The sequence below is a fragment of the Branchiostoma belcheri genome, unplaced genomic scaffold (genome assembly GCF_001625305.1).
Source record: "Branchiostoma belcheri isolate BF01 breed outbred unplaced genomic scaffold, Haploidv18h27 scaffold1, whole genome shotgun sequence".
NCBI lineage: Eukaryota > Metazoa > Chordata > Leptocardii > Amphioxiformes > Branchiostomatidae > Branchiostoma > Branchiostoma belcheri.
The window spans coordinates 10,371,934-10,380,742 of record NW_017802379.1 but is presented as its reverse complement, the minus strand read 5'-3'; the positions used below and the strand labels follow the sequence as shown (position 1 = coordinate 10,380,742).

At 39.9% G+C, this 8,809-nt stretch overlaps 1 pseudogene; it reads right to left on the bottom strand.

Moving 5' to 3' along the window:
- Window positions 1-8,809, bottom strand: part of LOC109477193 — a 40,522-nt pseudogene that overhangs the window by 2,768 nt on the left and 28,945 nt on the right.

The window sequence follows — 8,809 nt, the reverse complement described above, 5'->3', positions numbered from 1 at the left end:
ATTTTGCGGTCGCATGTTTTCCTCAAGACCATGATTACTTCCAGACTGCTTGTCTAACTTCCCGAAATCCCCATTTAAGCAACTTACGTCTTCAGAGGAGATGCTTGTTGTCGCCATTGTAGCAACAGCCAGCCAGCCACTGTAACAAAAACAAACCAAACATAAATCATCTGTTTATCGTATATTTATAACAGGTATGCGTTTTAATCACAACTGTAACTGATACAATGTTCAACAACTGTAACTGGTATAATGTATGGTAACTAAAAAGAAAAAAACAAGATACATGAGGTATACTAAAATATAATTTTAACAGAGTTACGTAAACCGGTTCAATATAGCTCAATTGGTAGAGTGTTCGCTTTGTAACCGGGAGGTCCTGGGTTCAACCCCGGCCGGGTCATACCAAAGACTTAAAAAATGGTACACACTTCTTTCTCTGCTTAGCACTCAGCCCAAATGAGAAAGAGTGTGGGAAGGTCAAACACACAGCACTACCAGCGGACTAGCCCCCTGCTGTAGTGCATTGCACAACTGTGTGTCGCCCAAGGACTACAGAAATGGATATGGGAACCACCCCTATGCTCTGCAATAGAGTGGAACGGGACCTTTTTTACGTAATCCATACTAGTTAATAGTATACTAAATTTCAATTTTACCAATTTGAAAGCTAATCTATTGCTTGTTTCTATTGAGATTATTATTACAATCACATGAAGAAGGAAAACCTGTAATTTGTATGTTTTATGTTCTTGAGCAAAAGATCCTCTAAGCACATTTGTGCTTGCTATCTAATGTTCTCAAATTCATGTGAATAAAATAATAAAGAAAGCACAATGTGGCGGAACAAGGAGAACTCTAGGTATCGCAGGGAACAAATCAAATTAAATCATTGCTATGATAACATACACAAACAACACAGAAAGCTGGAATCACATACAAGATGTCATGCCCCTACATTACCTATGACTCCGTGAAAATGCAAAGAAGGTGTTGAGCGTGGAGTCATATCTGTTGCTAGTATAGTATGTCTGTAGGTCAAGCTAGAGGAACACGGTATATATCGACGACGCTTAATGTTTTGGGTTATGAAGAACTTCGGAAAAAATATTGGGAATTTAGGATCCGGAGGAAATCTTTTCTCTAAGACAACCAGGAAAAACTGATACTTTGCAACATTATTACATGTTGGCTAAGGCACTCTGAAGTCTGTCCAGTTTGTGCACAAAGTTGAATTCTCCTGTAAATACAATGTACCAGTATAGAAGCTAATTAGTAGGCTGCAGTTCAGTTGACCTCCGCAGGGCGCCATTTTGTGTGGCGTGTTTTACAACGCACAGGGGATGGGAGGGGGGTCCTAAAAATTCCTGAGACAAGGGACCTTTCCATATGAGATTCTTGCTCAAACTAATGAAAGCTCCTTGCTCAAACCGACAGACTATATCCGCAACTATCTCAAATACAAATATCTCAAGAACCATTTCAACATTGATGCAGGTTCCGAGGGTCTACTGTTTGCCACTAAGCCAAGTTTGGTTTGCTCTGTTTCCGTCCATGGTGATCTAAAACTACGTAGTATAGCTCTAACACCCCTGTTTAACGTGTTTTTTAAAAAGATTCTGGACGTAATGTAATATAGCGTTAACTGTAACATGCTGTTAATGCACATAACGTTATAGAATGAAACCAAATACCTGTAGATCTTTGGGCGTTGGTGTCGTCTCTTCTTGTTGTGTGCCTCGCCTTCGTCTCACTAGTTACAAGCTCCTTCTTACAAGCAACAAGCTGCTTCTCTGGCATTCCAGCTGGCTACCTCATTATCCTGGCCGATATTCCAGCCAATCGCATCTCAGCTTTATAATCTAATCTCGTTGATAGTCATGAGCCTGGAGGTCAAAGGTCACACACGTCAAACCTTTATGGACAATGATCTCACCGATCACTTTTCGGGATATTTATATCATTGAATATAAATTTAGTAGGCCGCTTAAATGGTAGGAAAAAAGGTATAGACGAAAAAGAACAGGTTTTTTTCTACCACAGAAACATCATTTGTAATGTTAAGAATAGTCAAATTATAGATAGTTATTGTTCAATGAACAAAGGGGTTTAAAAAAACTACACTCTTCTGCTGTAGGCATAGATTCATAGAATGTTGTGAATCATCTTTCCAGTTCTCGATTTCTGCAGCCAGTTAATCCAATTAAATTCTGCCAATGACGGCCGATATAGAACCTGGCACCACGGTTCGTGAAAAACGTTTATTTGAGAAGCATATTTTGTACCGTTTGATGACTTTTCAGTATTGCTTCATTTCTTTGGTGCATCTAATGGAGTACATTTGCATTTAGTCATTTTAAGGACAAAACAATTGTATGTTAAAATCATAAGTATATGCAGTAGACAAAATGTAGCCTTTATCAGTTTATTAAACGAAATTTTATTAAGTCGATTGTATAAAAAAAACAGACAAAAGTTGTACTAAGAGCCCTCTATCAGTACATGGCTATGGTGGGCATACACTACAGACTACAAATTCACAACACTAATGTATACTACATGTACTTGTATTCTATCAAGTCCTATATTGACACTGCTACAGAAATAGTACAAAAAGACAAACGCTACTACAAACAACTCATAACATTACTTGACATAGTGTTTCCAACACTCTTCATGCATCTAACATAAAAATAAACAGTACATCAGCCCTACATAATATGACTATTAATACTTTTCGTGCCTGAAACAACACAGAAATGTCTAAAGTCAACAAACAAACGGCTACCCCGAATCGAAATGAAACTGCTACGTTACCAAGGATCTAAGTTCGCTTCTTCTACTAACAACACGATAAAAAAAAAGACATGTAAGACCCATTAGTAACCATTGGTTCAAAGAGTTACACATCCAAACTCATAACGGTTCCTAACCAGTGACTATCTTGTCATATAGACGATTCTTAATGTCTTCTTCAGTGGAAGCCCTTGTGTCATTCTGCCAAGAACCGAACAAAAAAATTCTCGTAAGTCTGCATACTTTGCTGTGTGGGTTTTCATGTGTCTCTTAAGATACGCCAAAAAGCAGTTACTCAAGCAACTGGATATGATTTTGGAAAATTTGATTTTCCAAAATCATATCCAGGTCCTTGAGTAACTGCCTTTTGGTGTATCGTATTACCTGGATGTCTAACCTTCATCGACGTCTCTTAAGCTAAGATGACAGACTAAACTGCCTGCTGTATTCCTCGCACCTGCAGGGTTTCTTTCCGGTATGTATTCGCAAATGTCTCTTCGGGTTGCTCATAACTGACTTAAGTGCCTGCTGCACTCCTATCATATGTAGGGTTTCTCTCCTGTGTAGGTTTGCATATGTGTCTTCATTAGACTACCAAATGATGGAACTGTCTGTTGCACTGATCAGACCTAAGGTTTCTTCTTTGTGTGAGTGCGCATGTGTCTCCTCAGATTACCCAGCTGACTGAACTGCCTGCTGCACTCCTCACACGTGTGGAGTTTCTCCCCAGTGTGAGTTCGCATGTGTCTCTTTAGACCACTCAGTTCACTGAACTGCTTGCTGCACACGTCACAGGTTTCTCCCCGGCATGTATTCGCATGTGTCTCTTCAGATTACCCAGCACACTGAACTGCTTGCTGCACTCCTCACACCTGTAAGGTTTCTCCCCTGTGTGAGTTCGCATGTGTGTCTTTAAAGCACCTAGCTCGCCAAACCGCTTGCTACACTCCTCGCACTTGTAGGGCTTTTCCCCTGTGTGAGTCCGCATGTGTTTCTTTAGAGCACATAGCTGACTGAACTGCCTGCCACACTCCTCACACATGTAGGGTTTCTCCCCGTTGTGAGTTCGCATATGAGTCTTGAGACTACTCCTTACACTGAACTGCATGCTGCACTCCTCACACCTGTAGGGTTTCTCCCCGGTGTGAATTCGTATGTGACTCTTCAGATGACCGAGATGACTGAACTGCCTGCTGCACTCCTCGCATCTGTACGGTTTCTCCCCTGTATGAGTTCGCATATGTTTCTTAAGACTACCAAGCTCAGTGAACCGTTTGCTGCACTCCTCACACCTGTAGGGTTTGTCCCCTGTGTGAATCCGCATGTGAATCTTAAGTCTACCCAGCTGACTGAACTGCCTGCTGCACTCCTCACACCTGAAGAGTTTCTTCAAGTGATGAGTTTGCATGTGAGTTTTAAGGCCACTCCGTACGCTGAACTGCCAGCTGCACTGCTCACATCTGTAGGGTTTCTCCCCTGTGTGAGTGCGCATATGTATCTTCAGATGACCCAACTGACTGAACTGCTTGCTACACTCCTTACACCTGAAGGGCTTCTCACCAGTGTGAGTCCGTATGTGAGTCTTCAGATTTTCCAGTTGGCTAAACTGCCTGCTGCACTCCTCACACCTGTAGGGTTTCTCACCGGTGTGGGTCCGCATGTGACTCTTCAGACTACCCAGCCGACTGAACTGCCTGCTGCACTCCTCACACCTGTAAGGTTTCTCCCCTGTGTGAGTGCGCAAGTGTTTCTTCAGATAACTCAGCCATCTGAACTGCCTGCTGCACTCTTCACACCTGTAGGGTTTCTCCCCGGTGTGTATTCGCATGTGCGTCTTCAGATTACACAGAACACTAAACTGCTTGCCACACTCCTCACACTTGTAGGGCTTCTCACCTGTGTGAGTGCGCAGATGTTTCTTCAGATGACCCAGCTGACTGAACTGCTTGTTGCACTCCTCACACCTGTAGGGTTTCTTCCTTGTTTCAGTCTGCATGTTTGTCTCAAGATCACGGTGACTTTTAAACTGTTTGCTTAACTCTTCCCCCTTAGTAGAACTGGTCACAAAATCCTCCGAAGAACTCCCGCTGACGTCTTCAAAGGGAATGCTTGTCTCCATAGTAACAACAGTCAACACGGATTCTGTAACAAAGACCCAGACAAAACGTAAATCATTCATGCTTTTCAAAAAAAGATACATACAAAGACCGGCCTTGTTTGCATTATGTAAAGGAAGAAAACATAAGTGGTCATTTAAGCTGGAAAAAATATGGCTCAATCTACTAAAAATCACTGTACCATGACAACAGACAAATCGGACATTGCGCGCATGGACCGCATACATCAGCCATGTCAACGTCCCGTATATCTGCTGGCCAGGGCATAAGTATCAAAGTATCAAAGTGTATTTTGTTCTACTCGATGTTGGGTTTAGTCGGCTGCAGTTCAGTTGACGTCCACAGAGCGCCATTCAGAATAGGTAGACAAAACTTTCTCAAAACATCAGACATTATGCCCAATTCAAGTACAAATACTGTGTTACTGTAGTCTGAAAGAACCATAAAGAGGGTCCAGTGGTCTACTGTGGTAATAGCTGATCATTTACCACAGCCAAATGCGTGTATCTAACGTTATGTTTTATTTGTTTTCCGTTCTTGGAGATTTTATTCCCTAACGTAACGTAACTAATTAATGTAACTTTATAGATTGAATTCAAAACCCAAATGCCTCATGAATAGATACTAGTGCATATAACGTTATAGAATGAAACTAAATACCTGTAAATCTTTGAGCGTTGGTGTCGTCGCTTCTTGTTGTGTGTCTCTCCTTAGTCTGACTACTAGCTCCTTCTTACAAACTACTTGTCTTCCACCCCAGCTGCCTGCCTAATTATCCTGGCAGATATTCTGGCCAATCACGTCTCAGTTCTACAATGTAATCTTATTGTTATTCATAGCCCTGGGGTTGAAAGGTCAGACACGTCAGAACTTTATTGTAATGCACTACTAACAGACAACATTTGTACCTTGTTGTCTTCAACAAGAAGAGAAATGATTGAATCCACTAGTCTAGTTCCGTCATCATATCAGAATCACATTACAGTATAAGACCATAGACGAAAGAGAGAAGTTTAAAGGATACACGCACAGTCTTTTCATATGGCTTTACTTACACTATATTGGGTTACAGAGTATAGCTTGCTTTTCTCATTTATACAAAGTTTTTTTCAGGACCAATACCATTACCACAATTACTAAAGACCCCAAAATTAAGCATATATGTTGACCTAGCGCTAGCAAGAATTGCTATGCTGCTATGTTAGATTTTAAGTTCTTATGAACGACCTACATGTATGTAAAGTACAATGTAAAGTATGAAAAGAACTTTTATTTCTCAATTGTTCATAACAATAATACATGGAACTATACTAGCAAACTAAGAAACCTCTATGTCTAAATGCATGGAAATTAGTACAAGTCAGTCTACATTTTTTGCGTCTAACTCTATAGAAAATCTCAACAGGAGGGTCGTTACTATAGCCACGTAAGTGGAAAAATTTTTAGTATAGTCATACTCTACAATCTACATTAACAAAACCATTGCTAGTAACTCTTCCATACTACTAGTATCATACGTCCTATCCTCAAACAGCAACAGGCAAAACACTGATGCTACTAAAAAGGTATACCCTTCCAGAAGACAACAACACAAGGGAGCTATACATCGTATTTACAAAAACTACAAAATTATCTACAAACATTAAATGAACAATATGTAGTGAGAGCTGACATAGATGGTAAAATACACCAGTCCTACTACATTAAAATCACAAAAACAGCTATTGCACCCAAAACAAGATTTATCTTTTTGTTATCGAATTGGAAATTTTTTAATCAACATTTGGACGAAAAATCTACCTGAAATGTGCTTTAGTCTGCTACTTAGGACCCTTCATGTGGTAAACACGTCAGATGAGGTTATTGGTTCAAAGGGTTACACTCCAAAAATTACTAGTACAACGTATTTGACAATTCGTACGCAGTCATCTGATGTAAACGATTTTTGCGCCCTCTTTCATGTCAAGAATCAAACAAAAAACTTCTCTTGGCTGCAGCGAGCGAGCGAGCTATACATCGTATTTACAAAACTACAAAATTATCTACAGACAAACGTTAAATGAACAATATGTAGTGAGAGCTGACATAGATTTAGAAAAAGTCCTACTACATTAATATTACTACAACAGTTATTGTACCTAAAACAAGTCAAGATTTCCAAAAGGGAACTAACAAAAGATAAATCAGAATCGAATTGGAAATTTTTAAATGAACAAATTGAACGAAGGATCTACCTGTAATGTACTTAAGTCCCCTCAGGACCCTTCACGTGGCAAAATATGTCTGATCAGGTTGTTGGCTCAAAGGTCCAAGTTCAAAGTTCAAAGTCCACATGTCATTCTGCCGCGAAGCGAAAAAAATTGTCATAGCTGCATAATATGTGTATGCGTCTTCGTGTGCTTTTTCAGATTACTGGGATCACTAAACGGCCTTTTGCACTCCTCACACCTGTACGGATTCTCCCCAGTGTGAGTGCGCATGTGTACCTTCAGAGAATTGAGCTGACAGAACTGCTTGCTGCCCTCCTCACACCTGTAGGGTTTCTCCCCTGTATGATTGTATTTTTTAAGAAATATTTAAACTGAACTGGGCCACCTCCAGGATCGTTAGCGTTAACCTTCGCAAGTCACATGTCTCCCTTTGTTATTACAAAGCTATTTAATCCTCTAAGTCTATGTTGTAAACGATGTAAAGTTTATAAGTATGAAGAGAATGACTTTAGAATCTATTTGTAACATGTTTTAAAAACAAGAAATGACACCTGCACCGTATTAAATCGAAATACATCTTCAAACAGGAGATGGGCTTCAGTACAATGTCTTCTTTTTGCCTGGCGCCTTCGTTACCACACGAAAACTCAAGAGGAACTAGAAAGGCCAACATTTGCTCAAGAGCAAATACAGCACATTTCACCCATTCTTCTTCCCCATTCCAAGTTTCCCCATTCACCATGCAATCCATACCACCCTGTATTTGCTTGGAGATTACTCCGTACCTTTCCATACAACCCTGTATCTGTTTGATTATCCCAAATTTGACCACATTATCACAGCAGCCAATCAACAAAGAGAAACTACTCTCACCTGATGAGTAAGTAAGTCATCAGTGCCAAATATTGCCATACATGCCATATATGGCTAAAAACCCAAATAAAGCCATTTTTAAAACCTATATAAAAAATGAAAAAAAGACCCAGGTTATTTAACTACTTTACATCCATAACGATTTTCAGGTCACTTAGCCCAAAAATGAAGAAATTAAATCCATTTGACGAAATGGCTGGAGGGCTGGAGGAGAAGGAGAAGAAAAAGAAGAAGAAACATGAGAGAAACCAATAACAAGCGTTAGTGTGGGCTTACTCTACAGTCTACAAATTGACAACACTAATGTAAATCGCGATAGGTACATGTACTTCATTGTACTTCATTGTGTTCAATGCTGACGAAACTACAAAAACGAACAAAAAGATAAACGCTACTACAAACAACTCAGAGCTAAGCTTCGCATTTATTGCAATTCATCTCCTAAAAAACAAAATAAACAATACATCAGTAGTGCATAATAACCATAATTCCTATTGGTGCATGAAATAACACAAATTCAAAACAAACAAATGGCGAGCGAAAATGTAATGTTTTCAAATGATATAGTGCTCTTTCTCATTCAACAATTCGTAACCAATGGCGTCTCCAGTTTTGTGATTCCAATGCCTTCCTCAAGTCCTCAAGCACCGAATGAAAAAAAATATCATTACTTTTCTTGATGGGTTTTCATGTGTCTCTTTAGATGACCCGGAAGTCTAAACTGTTTGCTACACTCCTCACATCTGTAGGGTTTCTCCTCGGTGTGTATGCGCATATGTGTCTTCAGATTATACAGTTCACTGAAACTCTTGC